At 35.8% G+C, this 21,808-nt stretch overlaps 1 pseudogene; it reads left to right on the top strand.

The window, feature by feature from the left end:
* Positions 1-13,112: 13,112 nt before the first annotated feature.
* Positions 13,113-17,750, top strand: LOC110265964 (protein FAR1-RELATED SEQUENCE 5-like; annotated as a pseudogene).
* The last annotated feature ends 4,058 nt before the right edge of the window (positions 17,751-21,808 follow it).

The following is a 21,808-nucleotide window of genomic DNA, read 5'->3' on the forward strand; positions in this document are numbered from 1 at the left end:
TCAGAATGGACCATCCTGGATATATTCTATGATGGTCTGTCTGAGTTATCTAAGATGTCATTGGATACCTCTGCAGGTGGATCCATTCACCTGAAGAAAACGCCTGCAGAAGCTCAAGAACTCATTGACATGGTTGCAAATAACCAATTCATGTACACTTCTGAAAGGAATCCTGTGAATAATGGGACGCCTATGAAGAAGGGAGTTCTTGAAATTGATACTCTGAATGCCATATTGGCTCAGAACAAAATATTGACTCAGCAAGTCAATATGATTTCCCAGAGTCTGAATGGAATGCAAGCTGCATCCAACAACACTCAAGAGGCATCTTCTGAAGAAGAAGCTTATGATCCTGAGAACCCTGCAATAGCAGAGGTGAATTACTTAGGTGAACCTTATGGAAACACCTATAACTCATCATGGAGAAATCATCCAAATTTCTTATAGAAGGATCAAAAGCCTCAACAAGGCTTTAATAATGGTGGAAGAAACAGGTTTAGCAATAGCAAGCCTTTTCCATCATCTACTCAGCAACAGACAGAGAATTCTGAGCAGAATCCATCTAGCTTAGCAAACTTAGTCTCTGATCTATCTAAGGCCACTGTAAGTTTCATGAATGAAACAAGGTCTTCCATTAGAAATTTGGAAGCACAAGTGAGCCAGCTGAGTAAAAGGATCACTGAAATCCCTCCTAGTACTCTCCCAAGCAATACAGAAGAGAATCCAAAAGGAGAGTGCAAGGCCATTGACATAAGCACCATGGCCGAACCTGTAAGGGAAGGAGAGGACGTGAATCCCAAGGAGGAAGACCTCCTGGGACGTCCAGTGACCAATAAGGAGCTTCCCTCTGAGGAACCAAAGGACTCTGAGGCTCATCTAGAGACCATAGAGATTCCATTGAACCTCCTTATGCCCTTCATGAGCTCTGATGAGTATTCCTCTTCTGAAGAGAATGAGGATGTTACTGAAGAGCAAGCTGCCAAGTTCCTTGGTGCAATCATGAAGGTGAATGCCAAATTATTTGGTATTGATAACTGGGAAGTTGAACCTCCCTTGTTCATCAATGAACTAAGTGATCTGGATCAACTGACATTACCTCAGAAGAAACAGGATCCTGGAAAGTTCATAATATCTTGTACCATAGGCACCATGATCTTTAAGGCTCTGTGTGACCTTGGTTCAGGAATAAACCTCATGCCCCTCTCTATAATAGAGAAACTGGGAATCTATGGGGTGCAAGCTGCTAAAATCTCATTAGAGATGGCATACAATTTAAGAAAATAGGCTTATGGACAAGTAGAGGACGTGTTAGTAAAGGTTGAGGGCCTTTACATCCCTGCTGATTTCATAGTCCTGGACACTGGAAAGGAAGAGGATGAATCCATTATCCTAGGAAGACCTTTCCTGGCCACAGCAAGAGCTGTGATTGATGTTGACAGAGGAGAATTAGTCCTCCAAATGAATGAGGACTCCCTTGTGTTTAAAACTCAAGGATCTCTCTCTGCAACCATGGAGAGGAAGCATGAAAAGCTTCTCTCAAAGCAGAGTCAACCAAAGCCCCCACAGTCAAACTCTAAGTTTGGTGTTGGGAGGCCACAACCAAATTCTAAGTTTAGTGTTGAACTCCCATATCCAAGCTCTAAGTTTGGTGTTGGGGAGTCTCAACAAAGCTCTGCACACCTGTGAGGCTCCATGAAGAGCCCACTGTCAAGCTATTGATATTAAAGAAGCGCTTGTTGGGAGGCAACCCAATGTTTATTTATCTAATTTTTATTTTCATTGTTTTTCATGTCTTTATAGGTTCATGATCATGTGGAGTCAAAAAATAAATAGAAAAATTGAAAACAGAATCAAAAACAGCAGAAGAAAAATCACACCCTGGAGGAAGCATCTACCTGGCGTTCAACGCCAGAACAGAGCATGGTTCTGGCGCTGAACACCCAAAATGGGCAACATCCTGGCGCTGAACGCCCAGAACAAGCATGGTTCTGGCGTTCAACGCCAGAAATGGCAACAAATGGGCGTTGAACGCCCAAAATGGGCACCAACCTGGCGCTGAACGCCCAGAGTTGTGTGCAAGGGCATTTTACATGCCTAATTTGGTGCAAGGTTGTAAATCCTTGAACACCTCAGGATCTGTGGACCCCACAGGATCATCTCAGGATCTGTGGATCCCACAGGATCATCTCAGGATCTATGGACCCCGCAGGATCCCCACCCACCTCACCCTCTCTCTCTCTCCATTCATGATCATCCCTTCTGCTTTCCATTCACCACTCACATTCATACACACCACCCTCTCTTCTCTTCTTGGCCGAAACACACCTCCCCCTCTTCTCCACATTTTCTTCTTCTTCTTCTATTATTCTTTCTTCTATTGCTCGAGGGCGAGCAACATTCTAAGTTTGGTGTGGTAAAAGCATAAGCTTTTTGTTTTTCCATTACCATTGATGGCAGCTAAACCTCTAAAAGAGGGGAAGGGAAGACAAAGGCTTCCACCTCCGAGTCATGGGAGATGGAAAGATTCAGCTCAAGGGTCTATAGCTCAGTAGTAGAGCATGTGGCTGCAAATCAAGAGATCCCTGAGATACCTCAGGGGATGCACTTCCCTCCACATAAGTATTAAGAGCAAATCAACACCTCCCTAGGAGAATTAAGTTCCAACATGGGACTATTAAGGGTGGAACATCAAGAGCACTCCATCATCCTTCATGAAATTAAAGAAGATCAAAAAGCAATGAGGGAGGAGCAACAAAGACAAGGAAGAGACATAGAAGAGCTCAAGGACATCATTGGTTCCTCAAGAAGGAAACGCCACCATCACTAAGGTGGATTCATTCCTTGTTCTTATTTCTTCTGTTTTTTGTTTTCTATGTTATGTGCTTATCTATGTTTGTGTCTTTATTACATGATCATTAGTAGTTAGTAACTCTGTCTTAAAGTTATGAATGTCCTATGAATCCATCACCTCTCTTAAATGAAAAATGTTTTAATTCAAAAGAACAAGAAGTACATGAGTTTCGAATTTATCCTTGAACTTAGTTTAATTATATTGATGTGGTGACAAGGCTTCTTGTTTTCTGAATGTATGCTTGAACAGTGCATATGTCTTTTTAAGTTGTTGTTTAAGAATGTTAAATATGTTGGTTCTTGAAAGAATGATGACTAGGAGACATGTTATTTGATAATCTGAAAAATCATAAAAATGATTCTTGAAGCAAGAAAAAGCAGCAAAGAACAAAGCTTACAGAAAAAAAAATAGGCAAAAAAAAAATAGAAAGAAAAAGAAAAAGCAAGCAGAAAAAGCCAAAGCTCTTAAAACCAAGAGGCAAGAGCAAAAAGCCAATAACCCTTAAAACCAAAAGGTAAGGGTAAATAAAAAGGATCCCAAGGCTTTGAGCATCAGTGGATAGGAGGGCCTAAAGGAATAAAATCCTGGTCTAAGCGGCTAAACCAAGCTGTCCCTAACCATGTGCTTGTGGCGTGTAGGTGTCAAGTGAAAACTTGAGACTGAGCGGTTAAAGTCAATGTCCAAAGCAAAAAAAAAAAGAGTGTGCTTAAGAACCCTGGACACCTCTAATTGGGGACTTTAGCAAAGCTGAGTCACAATTTGAAAAGGTTCACCCAGTTATGTGTCTGTGGCATTTATGTATCCGGTGGTAATACTGGAAAATAAAGTGCTTAGGGCCACGGCCAAGACTCATAAAGAAGCTGTGTTCAAGAATCATCATACTGAACTAGGAGAACCAATAACACTATCTAAACTCTGAGTTCCTATAGATGCCAATCATTCTGAACCTCAATGGATAAAGTGAGATGCCAAAACTATTCAAGAGGCAAAAAGCTACAAGTCCCGCTCATATGATTGAAGCTATATTTCATTGATAGTCTGGAATTTATAGTATATTCTCTTCTTTTTATCCTATTTGATTTTCAGTTGCTTGGGGACAAGCAACAATTTAAGTTTGGTGTTGTGATGAGCGGATAATTTATACGCTTTTTGACATTGTTTTTAGCATGTTTTTAGTAGGATCTAGTTACTTTTAGGGATGTTTTCATTAGTTTTTATGCTAAATTCACATTTCTGAACTTTACTATGAGTTTGTGTATTTTTCTGTGATTTCAGGTATTTTCTGGCTGAAATTGAGGGACTTGAGCAAAAATCATATTCAGAGGTTGAAGAAGGACTGCTGATGCTGTTCGATTCTGACCTCCCTGCACTCAAAGTGGATTTTCTGTAGCTACAGAACTCGAAATGGCGCGCTTCCAATTGCGTTGGAAAGTAGACATCCAGGGATTTCCATCAATATATAATAGTCCATACTTTGGCCAAGAATAGACGACGCAAACTGGCGTTCAATGCCAGCTCTCTACCCAATTCTGGAGTTCAGCGCCAGAAATGGATCAAAAACCAGAGTTGAACGCCAGAAATGGATCAAAACCTGGCGTTCAACTCCACAAATGGCCTCTGCACGTGGAAAGTTAAGGCTCAGCCCAAGCACACACCAAGTGGGCCCCGGAAGTGGATTTATGCATCAATTACTTACTTATGTAAACCCTAGTGACTAGTTTATTATAAATAGGACCTTTTACTATTGTATTAGACATCCTGGATTGTATTTTGATCCTGTGATCACGCTTGAGGGCTGGCCTCTCGGCCATGCCTGGACTTTCACTTATGTATTTTTAACGGTAGAGTTTCTACACTCCATAGATTAAGGTGTGGAGCTCTGCTGTTCCTCAAAGATTAATGCAAAGTACTACTATTTTCTATTCAATTCATCTTATTTCGCTTCTAAGATATTCATTCGTACTTCAATTTGAATGTGATGAACGTGACAATCATCATCATTCCCTATGAACGCGTGCCTGACAACCACTTCCGTTCTACCTTAGACTGAATGAGTATCTCTTAGATCTCCTAACCAGAATCTTCGTGGCATAAGCTAGAATGATGGCGGCATTCAAGAGAATCCGGAAGGTCTAAACCTTGTCTGTGGTATTCCGAGTAGGATTCAATGAATGAATGACTGTGACGAGCTCCAAACTCGCGATTGCAGGGCGTTAGTGACAGACGCAAAAGGATAGTAAATCCTATTCCAGCATGATCGAGAACCGACAGATGAATAGCCGTGCTGTGACAGGGTGCGTTGATCATTTTCACTGAGAGGATAAGATGAAGCCATTGACAAGGGTGATGCCTCCAGACGATTAGCCGTGCCGTGACAGGGCATTGGATCATTTTCCCGAGAGATGACCGAAAGTAGCCGTTGACAATGGTGATGTATCACATAAAGCCAGCCATGGAAAGGAGTAAGACTGACTGGATGAAGATAGCAGGAAAGCAGAGGTTCAGAGGAACGAAAATGCATCTCCATTCGCTTATCTGAAATTCCTACCAATGATTTACATAAGTACCTCTATCCCTATTCTATTATATTATTTTCGAAAACCCATTACTGTTTGATATCCGCTTGACTGAGATTTACAAGGTGACCATAGCTTGCTTCATACCGACAATCTCCGTGGGATTTGACCCTTACTCACGTAAGGTATTACTTGGACAACCCAGTGCACTTGCTGGTTAGTTATGCGAAGTTGTGAAGATATGTTTAGACCATGGTCCTGTGCATCCGTTTTTGGTGCCATTGCCAGGGAATCAATTTCGAACAACAATTCACAACCTGAGTAGCAATTTCGCATACCAAGCATGAGGACATGCTAATGTTTAAGTGTGGGGAGATTAATAAACCACTATTTTATGGTTTATCTTATGCTCAATTGAGTGGTTTATATCAATTCTTTACTCACTTATACATATAAATTGCATGGTTTTACATTATTGGAAACTTGCTTCCCAATCCTTTAAATTACCAAATATTAATTCTCTCTTATTACCATTCGATGCCGTGATATGTGTGTTAAGTATTTTCAGAGATTACAGGGCAGGAATGACTTAGAAGATGGAAAGGAAGCACGCAAAAGTGGAAGGAATATAAGAAACTGAAGGAACTGCTAAAGCTGTCCAGCCTGACCTCTTGGTACTAAATCGACCATAACTTGAGCTACAAAGGTTCAAATGACGCGGTTCTAGTTGCGTTGGAAAGTTAACGTCCGGGGCTTCGCAACGATATATAATTTACTATAGCTTCCCTGAAGACAGATGACGCGCACGTGTGGATCACGCGGACATGTGACCTGGCAAAAACCCAATCCATGCTAACACGTGGACGTGTACGCGTGACTTTGCCGCAACCTGTACATATCAGAAATTGCTGGGAGCGATTTCTGGGCTGTTTTTGACCCAGTTTTCGACCCAGAAAACACAGATTAGAGACTATAAAGTGGAAGAATGCATTCATTCATTGAGACAACTTTTAACATTCACAATTTTAGGTTTTAGATGTAGTTTTAGAGAGAGAGAGGCTCTCTCCTGTCTCTTAGGTTTTTAGGATTAGGATTCTTTTTAGCTTATGGTTATTTCTTCAATTCCAGATTCAATGTTCCTTTAATTTATATTCTCTTCTACTTTTATGCATTCTATTACTTTAGTTTGTTTATTTTCCCAAATTGGTTTATGGATTCCTATGTTTAATTTGATTCAATACAATTCGAAGTATTTCAGATTTAAGATTTCTCTCTTTTATTTATGTTACTGCTGCTTCCAATTTAAGGCATTTTTATTCGATTAGATTTTCTCCCCTTTTTGGCTTTGGTTAAGTAATTGGTGACACTTGAGTTATCAAACTCAGCAGTTGATTGAAAATTGGAATTCTTGCTGGTTGATTTGGATCCCTCTAAAGCTAGTCTTTCCATAGGAGTTGACTAGGACTTGAGAAATCAAATTGATTAGTCCACTTGACTTTCCTTTATTTAGTAAGGGTTAACTAAGTGGGAGCAATAAATAATTCTCATCACACTTGATAAGGATAACTAGGATGGAATTTCCAGTTCTCATACCTTGCTAAGAGTTTTTCTAATTAATAATTTATTTTCTTCCAATTAATCATTCTTTCATTCAAGGATTTTTATTTTAATTACATAAAATCTCTTGTTAATTTTTATTACTTTAATTTACAATTATTTTTGTGCCCATTGCCCAAACTCCAAATTTCCCAGAAAACTCATAACCAATAATAAATACACCTCCCTGCAATTCCTTGAGAAGATGACCCGAGGTTTAAATACTTCTGTTATAAATTTTATTGGATTTTATTACGTGTGACAACCAAATTTTTGTACGAAAGGATTTTTGTTGGTTTAGAAGCTATACTTGCAACGCAATTATTTTTATGAAATTCTTTACTAGAAAAAGTCCTCTCGTCAATCGTAAGAAGTTGATTCACCTCTACAACCTCGCATATACACAATCAACTAAAAGAACAAGGTGGAAAAGGTCACTCTATCATAGAGTGTAGTTAGAGTTAAGTGATGCAAAGTATCAAACAATTAGTATGCTAAAACTAAGATGAATATATATAAATGGTGTAGAGTGTCCGGATGAAGCCAAGATAAAGGAAACTCATAGGGGGGCGTCAGGGTCAAAGAGAGGAGTGTCAATCTGATGCTGGAAGGGATGGTCTCATAACACGTACAGTCGTACTCGAGGTTTGGCGGCTACTATGTAAAAACTATGATGCACCGGGTCCTCGTAGATATAGGGGTGATCTAACTCATAGAATAGGATCCCTATATCCATCTGAAGGGGAAGGCAAAGGAGTAAAAACTAAAAAGTCCTTAGTAGGGTCGGAGTAGTTAGTTAAGTCTGTTTTAATATTATACCCAGTCAACAGCAACAACCAATAAACACAACAAAGCATAATAACTAAAGAATATAGAAAATCAAGCACACCACGTACACAATCACAAAAAACAAAGTTCACAGGAAATATGCACAAACAATTATGATGAATGTCTATTCCTAGTGCAGGTAATGAGCTCATCTGTCGATTTCTACCCGCTCCCGACACTACCTGGTACTAGTCCTGGATATAGCTTTCCAGTTGGCATTAACCTCTGTAAGTGACCTCGCCTTATAGGTGTGGCTCGTCTTAGCCATTGAATGCCGAACATAATCTCTGTAAGCAACCTTGCCTTATAGGTGCAGCTCTCTATAGTTGTTCTATGTCATGACAACCCTCGGTGAGGAAACCACCTTACAGGTGCGACCATATCTTTGCTTCCAGTAGTAGACAGTCAACTCAACTCGTATTTAGCTTCAAACATTTATTTTTTCTCATGTCCTCTTTATTTTTTTATTTTCTTTTTTTTTCTTTTCTTTCTTCAGTTTTTTACTTTATAAATCTCAAAATATCAAATCATGTTCGCACTATTCTCTCGCCTTTCCCTAAGTGTCTTATGAAAAGAGAATTATAAAATTCTTAATATAACTATGTGCTTCTAATTCTTTTAGAAACTCTTATTATTTTATTTTTCTTTCTTATTTAATAAAAATGTTGGTTTTAATAAAAATAAATAAATAAAATGTATACTAATTAAATTGGTATAAATAAAATAATATTAAGGGAGTATTAATATTTAATATTTCTATTTTGATATACCAGAAACTAGTTTTATTAAAGCTTTATTCTTAAACTTTTAGAAATTATACTTTCTCAAGCTTTTAAGTATTTTATTTTTGACCCAACATTTTTAGAAAATTACTAATTAACTCTCATATATATTAATATTTATAAAAATAAACCAAAATTTTATAAAATATCCATTCACCCCTAAACACTTACTTTTTAATCAAAATACACCTAAACTTATTTATTTATAAAGTCAACCTCAATTTTTATCGAAATACAATTTTATTCTCAAAATAATAATGTTATGTTAGTCACAAACATAGCTCTTAAAACCCAAAAATCCTTTTTTATAATCTGTTAAAAAATATATATAATTTTTAATCCATTTTCAAGCTTTACGGTTATTGATTTATTACAGTTTTTCCATTAATCTCTTGGTCATCAAACCTCATCCATTCCTATCAATAATTCTATTCCGATCCTAACAATCCCAAAATCATCAAAACAATCAAAGCTGGGCTGTTCCTCATGGCCGAACCAACAATCACAAGCAATAACAATAATTCAACAAATTTTAACATAAACTTAATCAAACTCAACCAATAATCAATTAAACCAACAATCACTTATCACATTAATGTTTAATCAGTGCAAAATTATCAAACTATACCTTCGTATGAAATCACAACAACCGAAACTCCAGAGAAAGCTCTTGAACGAGAAATTGAAGATGAAAACTTCGAAAATCAGCTACTTCCTCCAACTCCTCAATTTGGCCGAGCCATGCAAAGGGAACAGCGGCTTCTCCGTCAACTTCTCCCAAACAAAAGTGACGTTAACATGAAGATGAAGAAGATACAAATACTTTAATCGGTTAAAATTTTTTATAGAAGTTACGAATCTAAAAAATTTGAGATTAGAAGTTCATGGGGTTCACGGTTTCTCTCTCTCTCTGCTCCCTTCTCTTTTTCTCAAAGGTTCGGTTCCAAGAGAGAAGATGAAGATTGGTGATGATTAATGATAATGATGGCGAGCTGTCACAAGGGGCGCGTTTTCAAGTTATAAATATCTTAAACGGATAATTATGAAAACTATATATATATATATATATATATATATATATATATATATATGAACACAAATAATAATATATATGAGTTACTAATATAAATGACATTAGTAACTTAATGATAAATAGCATATGATGGAATATTAGCAACTCTAAGTTCATCAAAAAGTACCGATATTTACTTATATCGGCAGATATCAAACTTGATAAGGATAATAATAAAAATAATATTTTTATCTAAACTTATTATAACTATGGAATATAAAATAAATAAATAACATAATAATAAAATTATGTTATCATTTATTTTATTTACAAAGCTCGAAAACGATTAAATAAAATTAATTACTGAAAAATTAAAACGTCATTTAGTTACGAAAAATTAAGATATTACAGTGCTCATGAAAGATGATGATGGAACAACATGATCATGGTCCTTGTTGTGTTTGAGGATACTATGTTATGTTTTTGTTAAGAGTGAAGGAAGTGGAAATGGTGGATATTATGGTGGTTAGTGTTTCCATTGTTGCAACTTCAATTCTTGTGCTTACAAATTGCATAACATCCTCAAAAATTCGTTAGAAGTTACATGATTGGGAATCGGTAATCGTGGGATTGTTAAACGGTCAAATGTTTAGATTTGGAACACATGTGCTGGTTTTGGTGGGAAGTCATTTAAAATAGGATTATGGTTTATGAATTGGGAACTAATTTGATCTAATGTTATAAATTTATGATGTTAGTAGTCAACTGAGATTGATAAATATATCTTATGGTGTTATTTAATATGCCACATCAATAAATTCTGATGTTGTCAGCTATAAAACTAGGGGGATGCTCTGATAAAGATGCATAAAATGCATTTTTGTAAAGACACTTATGTGTCGTCATTTTATTGGACGTTTTAATGAATCGGTTTTTTTTAACTAACCAGAATAAAACCCATTTTTTATCATCCCGGTTTGGTTAGACTCATAAACTGTTCCACAAAATACCAGTCAAAAAACTGGTCAAAAAACTGGTCAAACCAACGTTTAACCGGTAAACCGTCAGAACTGGCCGGTTTTTTAAAGGTTTTTCGGTTCATTGTATCCTCCAAAATGGCGCCGTTCCATAGTTTATAAAAAAACAAAAAAAAAAAAAACAAAAAACCCTAGCCACCCAAGACCTGCAGCCCACCCCACTCCCACTCCCTCTTCCTCTCCCTCGTCCCCTCCTCTCTGAAACTGAAGAAATTGAAATTGAAAGAAAAAAAACCCTAGCCACCCACAGCCACCTAACCCGTGGCCACCGCAGCCCCCACAGCCCCGCATCGTTGTCATCGCCGAACCCTTCTCTCCCTTCTCTCTCTATCGCCTTCTTTGTCTCTCTGTTGCCGGTCCTCGCCGTGGGTCGTCATCGTCGCTTCTCCTCTCCTCGCTGTGGCTTGGCGTCGCCGCTTCTCCACTCCTTGTCGTGGGTCATCATTGCTTCTCCCTTTCTCCCCAGCGTCGTTTCTGCTTCTCCCATCCTCGTTGTTTATGCGTCTCTTCTCCACACCGTGCCTCGCCGTTATTGCTTCTCTTTTCCGTGTGGTGTCTCCCAATCGCAGTTTATCTCCGGCCAAAATTTTCAAATTTTCAACCCTCATGTCTCAAGTCTCAGACTAACTCTCTCTGACTCTATTCATCTGAAATCTGAAGTTTATTATGAATATACATATGTATTATTGATGATTCTGAGTTTTGAGATATTAATTTTTGAATTTTTATTTGATTTCTGTGTTGATGAGTTATAAATTCAATTGTTTAATTTATTAATTCTGCTGAGATTGATTTTTAAATCCAATCTGTTGTACTTGTTATTTTGGTGAATTGTTTTGCTGTTATTGATTTAAAATAAAAACATTGCCACAATTATATCTTGTGTTGTTTATGATGATTTATTCTAATTTTGGATTGGTGATTCTGGTTGCTGATTTTCAATCCAATCTGTTGTACTTGTTATTTTGGTGAATTGTTTTACTGTTATTGATTCAAAATAAAAGCATTGCCACAATTCTATCTTGTGTTGTTTATGCTGATTTATTCTGATTTTGGATTGGTGATTCTGGTTGCTGATTTTCAATCCAATCTGTTGTACTTGTTATTTTGGTGAATTTTTTTGCTATTGTTGATTCAAAATAAAAGCATTGCCACAATTCTATCTTGTGTTGTTTATGCTGATTTATTCTGATTTTGGATTGGTGACTGTGGTTGCTGATTTTCTGATTCTGAATTGTTGATGGTGTTATGGTGCATGCTTCATTGCATTGTGCTGGATGGCTGAAATTTTTTTAATTTTGAGATGTTTATGGTTGATTCTGACTGCTTTGCTTATGCTGGAATTTTTTATTTATACTTTTTTACTATATTTTGTTGTTGATTATTTGTGAATTTTTAATAATAAAAAATTATGAAAAATTATATATTTCTATTTATCTTCTTAGGCATTATTAGTACATGAAAATTTCAAATTTCAACTCAAGATATGGTCCATGGTCTAAGACTTAACATAATGGGAATCTTTTTTGCTTTGGCTCTCTATCCGTATGTATCATTATTATTCACTAGTCACTACAAAGTACAAACCAATTTATTTCTATCTATGCAACTATCTCTCTAACCCTACACTCTCATTTAACTTTGCTTTTGGTTCCATTCTACCATGAAAAACGTATACAGAGAGAGTGAGTTCACAATAACTCCACTTTCAAGTCCCAACCATTATACAAGAAAGAAACAACAATTATTTTTAGTTATATCTATAAATAAAATTAAATAATCAAAGGTTATGCTTTCTTCTTTTGAAATCCCCCAAGAGATTCCCCTTCTCTTTTCAACTGCTAAGGTCACTTAGCACTAAATAAATTAAAGATGCAATTTCCTTCCCCTTCTGCTTTTTTGGATAGTAGTGGATACATACAATACTATACTTAAATAAATAAATAAAACAAGATAAGGTTGAATCGTTGAACATGAATGTGATGAACAGAATGCAAGCTAAGTCTTTATTGATCTAGAGTACTTAGTGTTTAGAAGTGAGAAGATATTTTTGAGAATGAATTCAAAATTACTAAACATATATATCTTGACAGATATTCGATTTGACAAAGAAGATTAGATTTGTTTAAGTTAAAACAATCACACGCGCAACTTGCCAATGCCCCCTATCTTGTTCTTAATAAAGAAAATATATATTTTAGGTAAGTTTGTTTGATTATTTTAAAAAGACAAATTTTAGTTAAATACATTTTTTAAGCATCACCCTTCCTTCACTAGCTTAGCTTGCATATTCTTTGCATTTGATAGGATCAAGTATTTTTGCTACTTCATTTTCTGATTATTTTTTATTTCACATCTAATGGATCGGAGCAAAGAATTATCACAATGAGTAATAGTAAGTCACTTTTAAAGGTTTTAATTAATTAATACTAATAGCTTTTAATTGAAAATTGTTATTTATTGCCCTTTGTTTCATCTCATTAGGGTGCAATGGATGTTGACTCGGAACCACTCAGTTCACAAGACAACATAGAAGATTGCATGATGACTGGTGTGAAAGAAAATGTTAACTGCACTTGTGATTGCGGTGTCAGCAGTAGTAAGTGTGTGTCTGTGATGGCTGATGATATAACCAGACCTTTGAAACATCAGATGCAGCTTATAATTTGTATGTACGTTATGCGAGGTGTCTCGGATTTGGAGTTTTCAAGGGTGATACAGCACATGGAAGAGATGGAACATAGTGCAGAAGGAGGTTTTTTTGCAGCAAGGAAGGAAAGAGGGCCGAGAAATACATATCTAGTTCAAGTAGGAAAAGGGAGCATAGAGCGCTGACTCACACTGGTTGTGAAGTCATGCTTGCGGTGTATTTTGACACCAAAACTTTGACTTGGAGGGTTAAAAAATTAGTCGAGAACCACAACCACGATCTTGTCCCACAATGCTTGGTACACCTAATTCCAAACCGCCGAAGGTTGACTGAGGTACAAAAAGTTCAGGCAAATACCATGCATGATCATGGTCTTCCAACCTCTAAAATAATAGGATTAATGGTAGGCCAAGCCGATGGTTATGCCAATGTCGGGTTCACAAAGAAGGACCTAGATAATCACTTTCAAAGAACTCGCCGTGCAAAGCTCATTGGTGGGGATTCCAATGCGACGATTAGCTATCTACTTGGGAAAGCCGATGTCGACCCAATGGCCATGGCAAGGTACAGTGCTACTGATGAAGGTTGGATGGCAAATTTATTTTGGGCAGACGAAATCTGTAGTTCCAATTATTAGTGCTTTGGAGATGTGCTTGCATTCGATACAACCTACCGGAAGAATAAGTACAGAAGGCCGTTGGTAATCTTCTCAGGTTGTAACCATCACCGCTAAACATGTATGTTTGGCTTTGCCTTGGTAGAGGACGAACGAACAGCAACATATACGTGGCTATTGCAAAACTTTCTAGAAGTCATGCTGAATAAGTCTCCCAGTGTTGTGGTCACAGACGGTGACGAAGCAATAAAGGCAGTGATTCGAGACATCTTTCCAGCTGCAAATCACCGATTATGTGGTTGGCACATTCAGAAGAATGTAATGGCAAACATAAAAAACAAAAATTTTTCCAATGACTTCTGAAGATTTTGTATGCTCCATGGCATTCGGATGAATTTGAAGAATATTGGGAGAATATGATAAAAAAAATATGGGTTGGTGAAATATGAATGGGTTCTAAATGAATATGAGAAGAGGAAAAGTTGGACAAGCGCTTACTTGAGGGATAAATTCTGTACTGGATTTAGAACAACATCAAGGTGTAAGGCGATAAACAACTTCATCAAGATGTTTATTTGCATTTGCCAAAGTCTTCTAGAGTTGGTCCAAAATCTTGAACATGCTCTTAGGGACTATAGAAACAATGAATTAGTTTCTCAATTTAAGATGCTATATGGGGAGCCCGTTCTAACTACTGGGCTAGAAGCATTGGAGCTTTCTGCTGCCAATTTTTACACAAGGGAGATTCTTAGAGAAGTAAAAAGGAGATTTAAGGAGTGGTCGCATTAGATGTAATAAATGAGGAAAACATATCAACTACTGTTGCGTTAAAAGTTAAGGAGTGTGACAGGAGACAACATATAAATAACGTACTTTATGATCGCAATACTGAGCATATGGAGTGTGAATGTAGTCAGTGGAGTAGTGAAGGCATTCCTTGTAGCCACATGTTTTGTGCAATGAAAATGGTAGGTTTACAGAAGTTGCCAGATAGTCTTCTTTTGAAAAGATGGTCGAAGGATACCAAGAAGTATCTAGATGAAAGTTCTGCTGGAGGCACTACGCAAGACAGAGAAAGAGAATTTTTAATGCGCTATGGCGCATTGTCAGTGGCAGCTACGTGGATGGTATTCTTAGGAGCTTAAGATGGTCCTTCTTTCCATGACACTATGAATGAAGTCTGTCATTGGACCCAAACACTAGAACAAAAATCTGGCTTGAAAAGACAAACAAGAGATTCTCCCACGCCAAACTTTGTTGGTGACCCTTCAGTGGTCAAGACAAAAGGAGCACCCAAGGGAAAAAAGGATAGGGGTAAACGGAGATGCACTAAATGCAACAGTGCTGGTCTTGTAAAGAATAAATGTCCTGTGAGGAATGACGGTGACGATTTGGGTGATAAGACTGGTAGTGGCACGCAAGCTAGCTTTGCTACTGAAGAGGTCAGTAAGATACAATATTGCATTAGTGGTTACTTGAATTAAAATAAACTGGTAACCTCTATGTTGTAGTTATACTTGATAGCAATTTTGACTCCATGTATTATTTTTTCATAGGAGCTTCCCAAGGACCCTATGGCTTCTCAAGAGACATTAGTAGTGCCAAATACAGAAGTAAATGCATTTGTGCAGCAAGAATGTGGGCTAGGTGATTCAGGATTGATTAATAGCCATGAAACTCCCATCCCACTGTATGGAAGTCATCAGTGCCTATTACAGGTATAAATAATAAGAGATGAATAATTGCATTATTGAAACTTAGTGTTTTGGTAAGTTTTAAACTATTTGAAATCAAATTATGATTCGCTGAAGTCCTTTTTATTTCTCTCAAATTTGTTTGTGCTGTGGAGAACAGGTTGTACAACAAGGACATTATTCGAAGTTCAATGGGATGCAGTAGCATGTACTTGTATATACTCATGAGAGTATAGTTTAAGATGTTATTTAAATTCTTGGATTTCAAATAGTAGTGCTTTGAGGTTGATATAAATTTTTTATAATTAAATTTTTAGATATTTATCATAACTTGTCATCGTTACACTCAGCTAAAATGTGCAGAAGGATTCAATAATTTTTATTTATATAGTTAAAATTATTGTTGATTCTTATTCATGCTATAATTCAAAAGGGTCTCTTCTTGGTTCTTATTCATGCTAAAATGCATGCTAAAATTCTGTTTGATTTACGAAATGCATGGAAAAATTATTATAACTATAATATACCTTCCATGGTTGATGTCTCAACAAGTATCAATCTGTGTGCTAAAGGAAAAGATGATTTGGAACCTGTGTTATCTTCCTGAGAAAAAGAGAGTATTGGAGTAGCAAATGATAAATGCATATTTTTTTTGTCTGAGTAATATATTAGGAAATAGGATGATACTATCTTATTGCGTCGTTCCTAGGCTTGCAAGCTGAATTTGTTGCATTAGATGTTATACTGCTAAACTGTGGCATTAAAGCAGTCAATAGTAGCTGATATCGGTTTAGTTACTCTAGTAATAGAGGGAGTTAGTGATACTTAAGAGAGCCATAGCAAAATATTTTTATCAGTGAGGTCTTTGCAAATGCACCTTTCTTCATCTCAGCAGAGGTTGTCGGTGCTTTGGATGCAAGGTAAATATATTAAAGATTGCACTCATGTATGATTTCCTCTATTTTGATGTTAATTTTCAAGTTTTTCATTTTCAGCAAAAATGATGACTACAAAGAGATAACTGTTCCAGCTGGAGAAACTTATAAGGTATATTTACAAGTCCTGGAAAATATCTTCATTTCTATTTTTCCCTTAATTGTGACAGCTGCTTATTTTCTTTTTGCATCTGATCATCTTTTTGAAATGTAGGAATTAAAATTATATTGATACATATGTGAGTAGGTGAAAAAACTGCATAATTATCTGGTTGTGATCTAATTAAATTCATTTGCGCTTTAAAAGGTTGCATTTGAGGGGGACCTATAAAATTATAAACAACTGAAACAAAGTGATGAATATAAAACTATATTTGGCCATGTCAATATTTGTAGTATTCATTGGAGATAAGGAAAGGACAGTGATGAAAGACTAATGCAATCAATACTATCAATACGTAGACAAAAGAAAATAAAGAAATCTTAGACAAGAGTAATGCAAATCTACTAAAAGCACAAAAATCCTAAAATGATCAGAGTTGCCATTATCATGGGTAGCTATCGACTAAGATGCTAGAAAGAAAAGGAAATCATGTGACTGACTTTGTGATTCAATTCAATTTTTCTTTTCCACAAAAACATGTGGCATCTCCTTTTTTTTCTTTCGAGTTCAAATTTTAAAATTTAAAATCCATATCATGTTACTGGACAGTTTCAGTTGAATCAATTGGACTTGTCTTTTCTTAGGTTTTGCTCTCAATAGACTCTGTAAACTCGTACATTGCTTTGGATTTTTACTAGTACAAGGAAATATAAACATGGTATTGCTACAGTACAACATTTTTTATTTGAAGAATTCATGATATTTTCCTTGCATTCGTATGAGGTGAAATTTCTGTTTTTTGTGGTTTATTGTCAGGATATTTGATTTAGTTTCGAGTTTTTAAGTCCTTCATGGTGGTTGATTGTTTTGGCACAGCTGATGTTACCGTACCGCCGCTACAAGTCTAATGGGTGGAAGCTCTAAGCTGATATGGGACAACACGTACTCAACCTTTTTTAAAAAGGTATGCAAATTTTGCTGCACTCATTTCATGTTGTTACACTTTTTTAATCTGATAATTTTTATTGCACTAAACGGGAATTTTGTTATGCGCATTATATGAGATGCAGGTAGTGCGATACAAGGTAGATTGTATACCACCAGTCACAAAGCCCGTGGAATCTTACTGAATCAAGGGAAGGTTATTCATTTTAATCTTGCTGTAAACAAAAATTTCCATTTCCGTTATATTCACTGCTGGATTAATAGGCATTAATATGTCTATTAATCCTCTTTTTATCTATTAAACGTGTGTAATAGTAACAACAGTGAGATTAATGAAGATGATAATTATTTTATATTTTTAATTAAAAGATCTTGGATCTAAGTTTTAGAAATAGTAAAAAATCTCGCTAACTCCCATTATATATATAGATGTGGAGGGTAAGGAAATATCTGCACACAATTTCTTTATTATTTAAAGCGGCATATTTTATTTGCTTATATTATGTGTATATCTTGTGATCGTATATGAAGATTGATCAAGAGAATTTATAGTTTAGAATTTAGGTTTTGTTTAGTTTCTGTTCCAGGATAATAGACCCAAGGACAATATTGGAAGATATAAATCAAATCTCTCTCTTTTGATTTTTGCTATAATGAATAGAGTTTAAAAAGTGCGTAAGTCTCATGTTTAGTTTAAACGACAAAACAAATGACTAAAATAAATTCTTTTTGGTTAAAAAGAAAAAATAAAAAATCCAAATTTTTAATAGGTTTTTTTTTTCCTTTTTGCTCATCTTATGTAGATTTTTTTTGAGGATCAACAAAGGTCAATTCTATATATTTTGGTAATTAAAGTTTTAATACTATGTCATAATATATTTTGTTTCAAAAGTTCAAATTTATAGATAAAAGTACATGAGTTGTCAAAAATGTTTATTTATATACTCACTGAGTCTGAAATGTTGCTGCAAATTGCAACATATATTAGTCGGCAAAAAATGTGGATATGTTCAACTCTTAATCTGGCAAATCTCTTGTAAATTTTCATAAATAAAAATAACATCTATGAAAAAAGTTTATGAAGTTGTATCCTCATTACAGGAACTAGGTAACATGCGAAAACAACTCATAAAAAATGCATTCCTTATTTGATATTTTATAATGAACCTGTCAATTGCATATTCTTTTTTGTGCAATGCTTGTAACTCTTATGCTAACTAAAACACCCCTGGCCTGCTGATGGGAACAACAATTTGTACATCATAGGAAACAGGGGTGATTGGCTGCTATATAGCTAGCTTTTATGACCCTTATATTGAGTAGAACATACAATTAAATGCAAACCGTTGATAAAATTCAACAATCACTCACAAAGGGCAAAGTTTGAATATGAAACAGCACGTACATCAATTAACTGAAATAAATCATTATCAATAGAAAGATCCACATATATTTGAATAGTCCAAAAGAAATAAGTGCAAGATATAAAGATAGCTTGTATTTCAAAGAAAATTAAAATGATCTAATTCAATCCATAACTACTAATAACAAGCAACTAAAATCCTAAGTTTGCAGGACAAACTGCTGCATCTTTTTATTCCAATCAGTGACAACAAGCTCCACTATGATATCCTGCTTCGAGTTATTAAAGTCATTCACCAAATCCATAGTCAGGCACATCCTTGTGTAATCATTGACAACCTAACAGACAGTAACAATGATATCACATAATGGAATAAACATAACTTTATTATCGAGGCTCCAAAAGCGATTGAGGTGCATCCATTGAGCGACCCAAATACCACAGTCATTCCTTTGCCACAATTCAATGCACATATTAAGGAAGCAATATAACAAAAGAACAAACAGCCAGAAAATCGAATTTATACTTTGAAAAATGGTATATTTAAACTTACAATTTGGCAGATTGTTGTGGGACAGCTGGCTCATTGAATTTATACTTAGAAAATTGAATGTTTCTAAAGGAAAGTGTTTCACCGAAGTTCTTGTTGGATAAAAAATTTTCAAGGTAATTTAACACATTGTTAATGACACTCTTACGCTCTGTCATTAATGTGCACTTTTTGAAAGAGTCCAGATATCTCACGGTCTCGTTAAGTAAATCAACCACTATGAGAAACCAATGGCCATTGAGGTAAACTGGTACAAAAATCTACAACAACATTTGAAAAATAACCTTAACTAAAAACAGCCATGAAATATTATTATACGAATTAATTGAAAGTTTGATAAAATTAACGAACCTTGTGTAAACTGGCAAGGTCTCCCATGAAGTTATCCTTGATCACTACTACATTCTGAACATTTGGTAACATTTATTGCTTAACATTTGTAAAAGTGTTAGTGATTATTATAAAATTATATATAAGGTAACATTTATAATGAAATGTTAGTAAATATATATAATTTTTTTAAAAAACTTCAAAAATGTTAGCTATTCCTATAACACTCTCTGCAAATCAAATCAGAGACCTAACCTAACGGCTGGGATGGAAGAAAGATCGGGAGCTTGCTAGCGCTCTCAATCTCACTCCAAATTTTGTTCTTCTTCGCACTCTCTCGCTCTCAATCTCACTGGCGCTCTCAATCATGCTCCTCCGCTCTTTGAATCTCTCTCTCATTTTAACAACTTCTAAGGTTGGGTTTGTTATTCTCTGTTTTGAGGTGAGTCTAATGGAGAAGAAGAAGAACCTCCTTTCGTGTTCTTTCTTCTCTTACTGATTTTGATCCAGATCTGAATCATGCATATGTAATTTGTAAAATCCAAAAAATTAATAAATGATTAGATAATAAATTAATTATTAATTAAATAAATTAGAAAATGGAATTTTATTGTTTAGCGGGGTAGAACTAATTAAAATAAGAATTTTGACACTAATTTCAAAGAATTTGACTCAAAATTGGGCCGATACAAACTGGGCCCGTATTGGGCCCAAAGCTCAAACCAATGAGGTTTTAATGAAGGGAAACAACCCTTCCTTCCCCATTTTCAACACAGAACACGCTGCATGCAATGGAGGAAGGGGGAAGAACAAATCCTTGTTCTTGAAATTTCAATCCAACGTAACTTTTGATCCAAAGCTTTGATTGACGAGCCGTCAGCGGCCACGCGTTCGTCTCAAAATTCTCTAGAAATTCCACTAATCAATTTGGTAAGAAATTCACTTTTTCTTACCCAAATACTTCCTCTTCAGTTTTGAATTTAAGGGAATTTTGGTATTAAGGATTTTGTGATTTTGGTATCTTAGGACCAAATTAACTTGTGGATTTTGTTGGGTTTGACTCACTTGAGTTATGGGCAATGTAAGAATCCTAACCCTCTTGTGAAATTGTGAGATTTTGAGTTTAGGGATTAACTATAGTGATATATGTGGTTTAGATGGAATTTTGTTGGTGAAAAATCAAATTGGAGGTCAAACTTGTGAAATTGAAGCTTTGGATCAATTTTTGGAAGATAGGATTCATTGGTGAGGGGCGGTGGTTGATAGCTTGTGTTGCAAGGAATGCTTGAGGTGTTCCGAGTTTATCGGAAAATCGACCAAGGTATGGTTTTGATTTTTCGTATATAATATGTAATGTGTCGTGAAAATTTAGGCTAGTTAACCCATAGGATAAGTTGAATTGATTGTTGGTTATTGAATAAAATTGTCTATTGGGTTATGTTGAGGATAATTGTTAAATTGGTGTTATGGAATTGGTTAAGTGGATTATGAGGTGTTGAATGTTGAGTTGTCTGTGAGAATATGTTGTTTGTGATAATTGATGAGGATATTAAATAATGATAATGATAATAGGATGACTTGTGAATTGTGTTGCATTGGTTTATGATATGTATATGAATGAATGATTTATAATGAAATTATTTTAAGCTTTGACCTGGCAAGGTTCATGGTAGTTTACCGCTTGCCTAGTGTCGAGATGTGTGTGGGGTTCGTGGTGGTTTACCACCCACATATTTTTAAATGAAATGCTTTGTGGGATTCGTGGTGGTGTACCGCCCATGTGTGTGTGTTGTTTTTCAAATGAAGATCTTGTGAGGTTCGTGGTGGTGTACCGCTCGCAATGGTGGGGTTCGTGGTGGTGTACCGCCTATCAGTTTTCAAGAGGATGATATTTGGGTTAGCTACCGAGTGTGTCGGGTTCTGGAAAAGTAACCGACACGTGAGCTCACGGTCAGTAGGACAGGCATGCATCATGTTACATTTGTTTGCTTTGTTTGGGT

Source organism: Arachis ipaensis, chromosome B8, assembly GCF_059453495.1.
Source record: "Arachis ipaensis isolate K30076 ecotype BB chromosome B8, ASM5945349v1, whole genome shotgun sequence".
In the NCBI taxonomy this organism is placed as follows: domain Eukaryota; kingdom Viridiplantae; phylum Streptophyta; class Magnoliopsida; order Fabales; family Fabaceae; genus Arachis; species Arachis ipaensis.